Source organism: Canis aureus, chromosome 23 (genome assembly GCF_053574225.1).
Source record: "Canis aureus isolate CA01 chromosome 23, VMU_Caureus_v.1.0, whole genome shotgun sequence".
Lineage (NCBI taxonomy): Eukaryota > Metazoa > Chordata > Mammalia > Carnivora > Canidae > Canis > Canis aureus.
In genome coordinates, this window is record NC_135633.1 from 12988637 (window position 1) to 13000481 (window position 11845).

The following is an 11845-nucleotide window of genomic DNA, read 5'->3' on the forward strand; positions in this document are numbered from 1 at the left end:
TGACCCTGTAAAATGTGTTAGGAAATGTTCCCACCTCTTTAACTTTTTGGAAGAATTTGAGAAGAATTGGTGTGAATTCTTCATTGAATGTTTGGTTTAGTTTACCAGGGAAGCCATCTGGTCCTGGTCTTTTCTTTCTTGGGAGATGTTTGACTACAGATTCACTCTCCTTACTCATTACTGTTCTTTGCAGATGTTTTATTTATTCTTTGTTTAGTCTTGGTAGATTGTATGTTTGTAGGAATTTATTTCTTCTAGGTGAAACTTGTTGGCATATAATTGTTTATCATAGTCTCTTTTGATCCTTTGTAGTTCTATGGTATAAGTTGTGATGACTCCTCATCCACTTGTAATTATATTTACTTGATTCATTTTTTTTCCTTAGTCTAGCTAATTGTTGCCTATGTTGCATATTTTTTAAAAAAAACAGTTCTTAATTTTATTGGTCTTTTCTATTGTCTTTTTAATCTCTTCTTCATTTCTTTCTCCTCTGATGTGTTATTCCCCATCTTCCTTAGACATTGAACTTGGTTTGTTCTTTTTTTAGTTGCTTGAGGTATAAAGTTAGATTGCTTATTTCTCTTTCCTTTTTCTTAATGTAGGCATTTATTGCTATGAACTTCTCTCTTAGAACTGTTTTTGCTCATGCCATAAGTTTGGTATGTTGGATTTCCATTTTCATTTGTCTCAGGATATTTTTTTTTAAGATTTTATCTTCAAGCAATCTCCACATTCAGTGTGGGGCTGAAATCTACAACCCAGTGATCAAGACTCACACACTCCACTAACCAAGCCAGCTAGGCACCCCCCACCCCAAGGATATTTATTGAATTTCCCTTTTGATTTCTTCTTTCAGCCTTTGGTTCTTCAGGAGCATGCTGCTTAATCTCCATATATTTATGAATTGTATAGTTTTCCTCCTGTTAATGAGTTCTAGTTTCATACCATTGTGATTGGAAACGATGCTGGATATGATTTTAATCTTTTTAAATTTGTTAAGACTAGTTTAGTGGCCTAACATATGCTATATCCTGGAGAATGTTTCACATGTCCTTCAGAAGAATGTGTATTCTACTGCTGTTGGATTCTATATTGTGTATTTCTCTGTTAGGTCTTTTTGGTCTAATTTATAGTTCAATTCCAATGTTTGCTTGTTGATTTTCTGTCTGGATGATCTATCCATTGGTGAAAGTGGAATACCACAGTCACCTACTATTACTGTATTACTATCTGTTTCTCCCTTTGTATCTGTTAATATTTGCTTTGGATATTTAAGTGCTCCGATGTTGAGTGCATTAGTATTTATAATTGTTATAGTCTTTTGATTAATTGATTCTTTTATCATTATATAGTGACCTTTTTGAATCTTACTACATTTTGACTTAATTTAATTTGTTTGATATAACTATGTGTACCTTTGCTCTTTTAAAATTTCTATTTGAATGGAGTATCTTTTCCCATACCACCCTGGCCTATGTATGTTTTTAAAGCAGAATTGTCTTGTAGGTGGCATAAAATTATTTCTTCCTTTTTTATCCTTTTAGCCACTCTGTGTCTTTTAATTCGAGAATTTAGTCCATTTACATTTAAAATAGTTATTGATAGATAAGGGCTTAATATTGTCATTTTGTCAATTATTCTCTGGGTGTTTTATAGATTCTGTGTTTCTTTCTTTCTCCCTTGCTGTCTTCCTTTATGATTTGTTATTTTCTGCTTTGATTCCTTTCTTTTTATCTTTTGTGTAGCTACTATTTTTGTTTTGTAGTTACCAAAAGGCTTACAGAAAACATTTTATAGTTATAGCAGTCTACTTTAAGCTAATAAGCATTTAACTTGATTGCATTCAAAACCTCTACACTTTTACTCCATCTCCACATTTTGTTTTTGATGTCACAATTTACATCTTTTTCTATTGTGTATCAATTAGTAAATTATTGTCACTATATTTATATTTAATACTTTGGTATTTTTAACTTGATCATAGAGTTATAAGTGACTTACACACTGCTATTACAGTATTAAAGTATTTTGAATTTAACTATATATTTACCTCTACCAGTGAGTCTTATACTTTCATATGTTCACACATTACTAAGGAGTGTTCTTTCATTTCAGCTGGAATAACTCCTTTTAGCATTTCTTTTAAGCCCAGTCTTTTGGCAATGAACTCCTTCAGTTTGTTTGTTTGTTTTATTTTTGTTTTGTTTTGTTTTTTTGTTTTTTGTTTTTTGTTTTCTGTTTTTTTGTCTGGGAATATCTTTATCACTCCCTCAATTCTAAAAGACAACTTTTTCAGGTTAAGTATTCTTGGTTAATAGGTATTTTTTTCTATCAGTATTTTGAGTATGTCATCCCACTGGCTTCTGGGGTTCCCATATATGTATCACATTGCTCTTCTCTTGCTCCTTTCCAAGATTCTCTCTGTTTTTAATTTTTGACAATTTGATTATAATGTGTCTCAATATGGCAGGGTAAGTGCCCATAGTTCTTCCATACTCCAAGAAGGACCTCAGTCAGCTCTCAAATGCAAGTACATTAGAAGCCCAACCATTGAGCAGCAGTTAGGAAAGTATGAAGCCTACCGCTTCCAAGGAGAAACAGAGCTTTGCATTTTTGCCTGTTCCCTCTGTACTGAGCCTGAGAAGACATCCTTGGGGAGTGGTCACACACTTTTTAAAAAATCACTTCTGTTAAAAAAAAAAAAAATCACTTCTGTTGGGGATCCCTGGGTGGCTCAGCAGTTTGGTGCCTGCCTTTGGCCCAGGGCATAATCCCACAGTCCTGGGATCGAGTCCCACATCAGGCTCCCTCCATGGAGCCTGCATCTCCCTCTGCCTGTGTCTCTGCCTCTCTCTTCTCCCACCCCCCAACCCCCCACCCCAGTCACTCATGAATGAATAAATAAAATCTTAAAAAAAAACAAAACTTCTGTTGAATGTTGTCCTCAGGAACTTGTGAATGTTGAGCCCCATTGGCTCTAGCGCTGAAAATTGGGGCAGTAGGTATGTGATCCAAACCCTTCACCTTTCAGGGAGAAACTAAGAATCAGAGGTTCTCTACCAATTATAAGATGTTATTCCTGGGGTGGGTTTATAGGATGAGTGTATTTCAGTTTTTTCTAATCATTTCAATGTATTTTCTTAGTCACCCAATGTGAAGGAGTCACTCAACTAGAGTAGATTCTGAGTTTCTTTCAGAGGAAATTCATCCATGATGACTATATACTTGGTGCATCCATGGGAAGAGGGAAAGTGAGAAGCCTTCTATTCTATCACCTTGCTAACTTCACCCTGTGGATGAGCAGTGCTTTTAACAAGTTGTCACTGAGGACATAGAACTGACATATATCTGAAGTATAGAGATTCACAAGCTAATGTATATGGGAAATGTTTAAAAGAATGTGAAGTAAAAATATTCTGTACAAGTTTGCTTCCACTTTTATTTTTTTAATTTAAATTCAATTAATTAACATATAGTGTATTATTAGTTTCAGAGGTAGAGTTCAGTGATTCATCAGTTGTACATAACAACCACTGCTCATTACATTACATGCCCTCTTTAATGCCCGTCACCCAATAACTGCATCCCCCCTGCCATCTACCTGCCAGTAATCCTGTTTGTTTCCTATAGTTAAGAGTCTCCTATGGTTTGTCTCCTTCTCTGATTTCATCCTGTTTTATTTTTCCCTCCCTTCCCCTATGCTACCCTGTTCTGTTTCTTAAATTCCACACATGAGTGAAGTCATATGATAATTGTCTTTCTCTGACTTATTTCACTTAGCATAATACACTCTAGTTCTATCCACATCATTGCAAATAACAAGATTTTTTTTGATGGCTGAGCAGTATTCCATTATGTGTATAATATATATATATATGATGTATTACATATATATGATATATATCACATCTTTTTTTAAAAAAATATTTTATTTATTTATTCATGGAGACACAGAGAAAGAGAGGCAGAGACACAGGCAGAGGGAGAAGCAGGCTCCATGCAGGGAGCCTAACGTGGGACTCAATCCTGGGTATCCAGGATCAGGCCCCGACTGAAGGCGGCACTAAACTGCTGAGCCACCGGAGTTGCCCTATATCACATCTTCTTTATCCATTCATCTGTCAATGGACATCTGGGGGCTTTCCACAGTTTGGCTATTGTGGATCTTGCTGCTATAAACATTGGGGTGCAGATGCCCCTTCAGATCACTACGTTTGTATCTTTGTGATAAATACCTAGTAGTGCAATTGCTGGGTCTAGGGTAGCTCTATTTTCAACTTTTTAAGGAAACTCCATACTATTTTACAGAATGGCTGCACCAGCTCACATTCCCACCAACAGTGTAAGAGGGTGCTTTCTCTGCATCCTCGTCACCAACCGTTGTTTCTTGACTTGTTAATTTTAGCCACTCTGACAGGTGTGAGGTGGTATCTCTTGTAGTTTTGATTTGTATTTCCCTGATGCCAAGTGATTTGGACCATTTTTTCACGTGTCTGTTGGCCATGTGTATGTCTTCTTTGGAGAAATGACTGTTCGTGTTTTCTGTCCATTTCTTGACTAGATTACTTGTTCTTTAGGTATTGGCTTGATAAGTTCTTTATAGGTTTTACATACTAGCCCTTTAACTGATAAGACATTTGCAAATATCTTCATCCATTCTGTTGGTTGTCTTTTGGTTTTGTTGACTATTTCCTTTGCTGTGCAGAAACTTTTTATCTTGATGAAGTTCCAATAGTTCACTTTAGCTTTGTTTCCTTTGCCTTTGGAGATGTGTCTAGCAAAAATTTGCAGTGGCTGAGATCACAGGGTTTGCTGTGCCTGTGTTCTCCTCTAGGATTTTGATGGATTCCTGTTTCACATTGGATTTCTTCATCCATTTGAGTCTATTTTTTTGTATGGTGTAAGGAAATGGTCCAGTTTCATTTTTCTGCATAAGGCTCTCCTGTTTTCTCAACATCATTTGTTGAAGAGAATTTTCCATTGGATATTTTTTCCTGTTTTGTCAAAGATTAATTGACCATAGAGTTGAGGGTCTATTTCTAGGTTCTCTATTCTGTTCCATTGATCTATGCATCTGTTACCATACTGTTTTAATGATTACAGCTTTGTTATAGTTCTTGAAGTCTGGAATTGTGATGCCACCAGCTTTGGTTTTCTTTTTCAACATTCTCTGGGTCTTTTCTGGTTCCATACAAATTTTAGCTCTGTGAAAAATGTTGATGGTATTTTGATCAGGATTGCATTGACTGTATACATTGCTTTAGGTAGCATAGACATTTTAACAATATTTGTTCTTCCAATCTATGAGCATGGAACATTTGTCTGTTTCTTTGTATCTTCCTCAATTTCTTTCATGAGTGTTCTATAGTTTTCTGAGTACAGATCCTTTGCCTCTTTGGTTAGGTTTATTCCCAAGTATCTTATAGTTTTGAGTTCTATTGTAAATAGGATAGATTCCTTCATTTCTTTCTTCTACATCATTGTTAGTGTATAGAAATGCAACTGATTCCTATGCATTGATATTATATCCTGCTACCCTGCTGGATAGGAATAATATGACTTCTAGCAATTTGGGGGTGGAGTTTTTTGAGTTTTCCACAGGAGTATCATATGTGAAAAATGAGAGTTTGACTTCTTTGCCAATTAGGATGCCTTTTTATTTCTTTTTGCTCTCTGATTACTGAGGCTAAGACTTCTAGTACTATGTTAAATAACAGTGGTGATAGTGGACATCCCTGTCATGTTCCTGACCTTAGGTGAAAGCTCTCAGTTTTTCCCCATTGAGAATGATATTCTCTGTGGGCTTTTTGTAGATGGCTTTTATGATATTGAGGTATGTTCCCTCTATCCCTACACTGTGAAGTGTTTATCAAGAAAGGATGCTGTACTTTGTCAAATGCTTTTCTGCATCTATTGAGATGATCATATGGTTCTTGTCCTTTCTTTTATTAATGTGATGTATCATATTGATTGATATGTGGCTGTTGAACCAATCTTGTAACTCAGAAATAAATCCCACTTGGTCATGGTGAATTATCCTTTTATTGTCCTCCTGGATCCTGTTTGCAAGTATCTTGGTGAGAATTTTTGCATCCATGTTCATCAGGGATATTGGTCTGTAATTCTTTTTGGTGGAGTCTTTGTCTGGTTTTGGGATCACGGTAATGCTGGCCTCATAGAGTTTGGAAGTTTTCCTTCCATTTCTATTTTTTTGAAACAGCTTGAGAAGAATAGGTATTAATTCTTCTTTAAATGTTTGGTAGAGTTAAAAATAAATAAATAAATGTTTGGTAGAATTTCCCTGGGAAGCCATCCAGTCCTGGATTCTTGTTTTTTGGGGAGGTTTTTGAGGACTATTTCAATTTCCTTGCTGGTAATAGATCTGTTTAACTTTTCTATTTCTTCCTGTTTCTGTTTTAATAGTTTATAAGCTTCCAGGAATGCACCTATTTCTTCCAGATTACCTAATTTGTTGGCAAATAGTTGCTCATAATATGTTCTTATAATTGTTCGTATTTCTTCAGTGCTGGTTGTGATCTCTCCTTTTTCATTCATGATTTTAATATTTAAGATTATGTTTTCTTCTATAATTTTTCAGTCTTTAATATACTGTTATCATGAATTTCCAAGAGGAGATTTAGTATTCAGAATTTTCTCTTTTTTTGTGTATTTTTTTATTGGAGTTCGATTTGCCAACATATAGTATAATATCCAGTGCTCATCCCACCAAGTGCCCCCGCTCAGTGCCCATCACCCAGTCACCCATCCCCCCCCCCGCCCACCTCCCCTTCCACTACCCCTTGTTCGTCTCCCAGAGTTAGGAGTCTCTTGTGCTCTGTCACTCTCTCTGATATTTCCCACTCATTTTCTCTCCTTTCCTTTATAATCCCTTTCACTATTTTTTATATTCCCATATGAGTGAAACCATATAATGTTTGTCCTTTTCCAACTGACTTACTTCACTCAGCATAATACCCTCCAGTTCCATCCACGTTGAAGCAAATGATGGGTATTTGTCGTTTCTAATGGCTAATATTCCATTGCATACATAGACCACATCTTCTTTATCCATTCATCTTTCGATGGACACCGAGGCTCCTTCCACAGTTTAGCTATTGTGGGCATTGCTGCCATAAACATTGGGGTGCAGGTGTCTCGGTTTTTCACTGCATCTGTATCTTTGGGGTAAATCCCCATTAGTGCAATTGCTGGGTCATAGGGTAGCTCTATTTTTAACGCTTTGAGGAACTTACACAGCTTTCTAGAGTGCCTGCACCAGTTCACATTCCCACCAACAGTGCAAGAGGGTTCCCCTTTCTCCACATCCTTTCCAACATTTGTTGTTTCCTGTCTTGTAATTTTCACTGTTCTCCTGGTGTGAGGTGGTATCTCATTGCAGTTTTGATTTGTGTTTCCCTGATTTGTGTTTCTCATGTGCTTGTTGGCCATGTGTATGTCTTCTTTGGTGAAATTTCTGTTCATGTTTTCTGCCCATTTCATGATTGGATTGTTTGTTTCTTTGCTGTTGATATTCAGAATTTTCTAAGCTTATTTGACTACAGAATCTTTTTTAATGCAATGCAAATTAACATCTACCTGCCCCACTATTTTCCATGAAGCCTGTTTAGAAGGCATGAGAAGAATTTTTCCAAGATAGAATTGATTTATTATGATTACCCTTCAGACATGCTCATTAAACACTATTATGTGTTCACACTTGTTGTTGGATCCATCCCATAAATCTCCACTTGGTTCTTAAAGATTGTCCTCTTAATTTTTTTCCCTTGAATTATTTTTCTTTTTTTTATTTTTTAAGACCTTATTTATTTACTCATGAGAGACACAGGGAGAGAGAGAGAGGCAGAGACAGGCAGAGGGAGAAGCAGGCTACATACAGGGAGCCAGATGTGGGACTCCCTCCCGGGTCTCCAGGATCACGCCCTGGACTGAAGGTGGCGCTAAACCGCTGAGCCACCCAGGCTGCCCGAATTATTTTTCTTTTATTTATTGATACATTCAATTCAGTCAACCCGCTTATTGGACACCTACTACATGATAGACACTTTTCTAGATGCTGAACATATTGCAGTAAACAAAGCACACAATGATTTCTACCCTCTTACACTCTCGTGAGGACAGATACATAAAAAAGTAAAACATGGATGTCAAATGTTAATGAGTATTATGGAAAAAATAAAATTAAGAATAGAAATGCACTTGCAATTGAAATATAGTGGACCAGGGAAGGTCTAACTAAAAAGGTTTCATTTCAGTGAAGACTAAAGAAGGAGACACAGGGATTCATGCATATATTTGGTGGAAGAACCTTCCAGGCAGAGAGAAAAGTAGAAACAACTGAAATGGAAATGCACCTTGCATGTTTGAGAGGCCTCAAGATAGCTGAGCAGAATTATCAAGTGAGTGGGTCTTGAGACAAGAAATTAGATAAGAGATATCAGGAGTCAAATCACATAAGGCCTTCAAGAAGTCCTTTTAAGGATTTGACTTTTATTCTGAAAAATATAGAAAGTTATTCAAAGATTTAAATAGAACAACATGATCTACTAATTTATATTTTGATAGAATCACTCTGTGTTACAAATAGACTATGTTGATGAGCTTTGCGTAGTGGCAGTATCATAGCCAATGAGGTTTATCCGAAGCACGATTATTGCTAATAGACTATGTTGGATAGTAGAGGTAGAGGATATGAGTGAAATCAGGAAACCCAGTTAGAAAGCTACTGTCATTATCCCATTGTAAGACCAGAGGTGTCTCAGACCAGGATGGTACCAGAGGATGTGAAGAGAGCTAATTCTAGATATAATTTGGAGTTTGGAGCTATCAGAACTACTGATCAATTGTATGTAATACCTTTTACTCTCCTGCACTAGATTCCTTTCTATTTTAGAAATTATGGACATATTTTTCTAACAAGGTAGAGAGCAAAAAAGAATTTATTAATTATCTTTTCACCCCTATTCCACCTTAAAAATATATGAAATTTACATTTTAATTTTTTCCCTTCTCCTCTCTGGTGTAAAGTTAGGTTTCTTAGAATTAGAACCTATGACAAAAATTGTGAGGAAATTATTCCCCGAGGGAATGCTCTCAGGAGAACATGAGAGGAAAGCAGGATAGGGCAGACAAGAAGCTTTCTTAGCTGGATGCTAGCTTCAGCCTGGTCCCATAGGGGCTCTAGAGCAAGAAGTATATTGCAGAGTTGTTTCTACCTTTTATACCAAATGAGAGTTGGAGTAGAAGCACAAGGTATAACCTTAACCAATATCCACTTTTTCCCACTAAAATAACTTTAGATCCAGATCACCCTTCCATTATTTAACAAATTTATAATAGAATCATTTCCATTTCTCTAAATTATATACTTTTTGTGCCTTGTCCAGATTCACTTCACCAGCTGCTCTAATATCTTATAGCCACAGCCTTCTCCAGAAGATTTCTGTCAGTTGATAACTGCTACCTTCCCAGGAGATGCCTATTACCCCTTGCCCAGTGGAAGCCTTCAGCCAATGACCGACTGACACAAAATACAAAAGCCCGTCCCCTTTGCCTCAAGGTAGAAAAATTATGTGGAGCCATTTATACTATAGATCTCCTCATGTGATCAGACTGAGACCAGACTTTATCTAAATTCACATCTTTGGCTTCTTCCCCTGTCCTATCTTGCTTGCCTCATTTTCTTTCTTTCTTTTTCTTTCTCTCTCTCTCTCTTTTTTTTTTTTTTTTTTTTTTTTTGCTTGCCTCATCTTCTTACAGGCTTTTCTTGACAGCATTTTCTCAATAAATCACGTGTAAAAGAATCCCTGTCTCAGGATCTGCTCCTGAGGACCTGTACCTAAGGAACGGTCCCTTTTTATCTAATTAGGTGGGAAAACATCATAACAATGTATAATGATAGCATCCATTTAAAAAATAAAAAGAACAGGCTCTTCTTTAAATGATCAGAAATTTTACATAGTTCTACTTCCTTTGAATTTTATCATAACACATTACATTTTATGACTAAGAGTCTTTTACTTGTCCATTACATTCTTCTGTGGGAAAAAAAAAGAATATATTTACAAGAGATAAAGAAGCGCACTATATCATAATAAAGAGAACAATCCAACAAGAAGATGTAACAATTATAAATATTTATGCTCTCAATAGGGGAGCACCCAAATATATAAAGCAATAACAAACGTAAAGGAACTCACTGATAATAATACAATAATAATACAATAATAGTAGGAGACTTTAACATGCCACTTATATCAATGGACAGATCATCTAAGCATAATATCAACAAGGAAACAATGGTTTTGGATGACACACTGGACCAGATGGACTTAACAGATATATTTAGAGCATTTTAACCTAATGCAGCAGATTACACACTCTTTTCAAGTGCACATGGGATGTTCTCCAAAGTAGATCACATACTAGGTCACAGATCAGATCTTAACAAGTACAAAAAGATTGAGATCATACCTTACATATTTTTTGACCACAGTGCTATGAAACTTGAAGTCAATCACAAGAAAAAATTTGGAAAGATCACAAATACATGGAAGCTAGCAACATGCAACTAAAGAATTAATGGGTCAACAAGGAAATCAAAGAACAATTTAAAACATACATGGAAGCAGGGGTGCTTGGATGGCAAAGTTGCTTAAGCATCCAACCTCTGCTTTTGGCTTGGATCATGATCTCAGGGTCACAGATCTCAGGCTTAGCCCTGTGTCAGGCTCCACGCTTAGCATGGAGTCTGCATAAGATTCTCTTTGCCTTTCCCTCTGAACTCCCCCCCACAAAAAAATATGTAAATAAATAAATCTTTAAAAAAAATACATGGAAACAAATGAAAATTTAAAAATGATGATCCATGTTTTTATTTGAGATGCAGCAAGAGTGCTCATAAGAGGGAAGTATATAGTGACAGAGACCTACATCAACAGCAAGAAAAATCTCAAGTAAACAACCTAACCTTACATCTAAGGGACTTAGGAGAAGAACAACAAATGAAGCCTATAGTCAGTAGAAGGGAAATTAATAAAGATTAGAGCATAGATAAATGATATAAAAACTTAAAACCCATAGAACGGATCAAGGAAACCAGAAGTTGTTTCTTTGAAAAAATTAATAAAATTGATAAACTCCTAGCCACACTTATCAAAAAGAAAAGATCCAAATAAATAAAATCACAAATGAGAGAGTAGAAATAACAACTCATACCACAGAAATACAATTATAAGAGAATATTATGAAAAAATGCCAAAAATTGGACATTGTGGAAGAAATAGATAAATTCCTAAAAATATATAAACTACCAAAACTGAAACAAGAATAGAAAACTTGAACAGACTAATAACCAGCAGAGAAATTGAATCAGTAATCAAAAAATCCCCTGACAAACAAAAGTCCAGGGCCACACGGCTGGCAATGGAATTCTACCAAATATTTAAAGAACTTTTAAGGATGTCTGGGTGGCTCAGTGGTTGAGCATCTGCCTTGGGCTGAGGGTGTGATCCCAGGGTCCTGGGATCGAGTCCCACATCGGGCTCCCTGAAGGGAGTCTGCTTCTTCCTCTGCCTATGTCTCTACCTCTCTTTCTGTGTCTCTTATGAATAAATAAATAATTTTTAAAAAAATTAAAGAACAGTTAATACCTATTCTCAAACTGTTCCAAAAAGTAGAAATAGAAGGAAAACCCAAATTCATTCTACAAAGCCCACATTACCTTGATTCCAAAGCCAAAGACCCCTAAAAAAAATTACAAGCCAATATTCTTGATGAACATAGATGCAAAACTTTTCAATTAAAATACTAGGAAATTGAATCCAAC

General features: G+C 36.0%; 1 pseudogene; it reads left to right on the forward strand.

Moving 5' to 3' along the window:
• The first annotated feature begins 8617 nt into the window (after nucleotides 1-8617).
• Nucleotides 8618-8682, forward strand: LOC144295588 (U4 spliceosomal RNA; annotated as a pseudogene).
• The last annotated feature ends 3163 nt before the right edge of the window (nucleotides 8683-11845 follow it).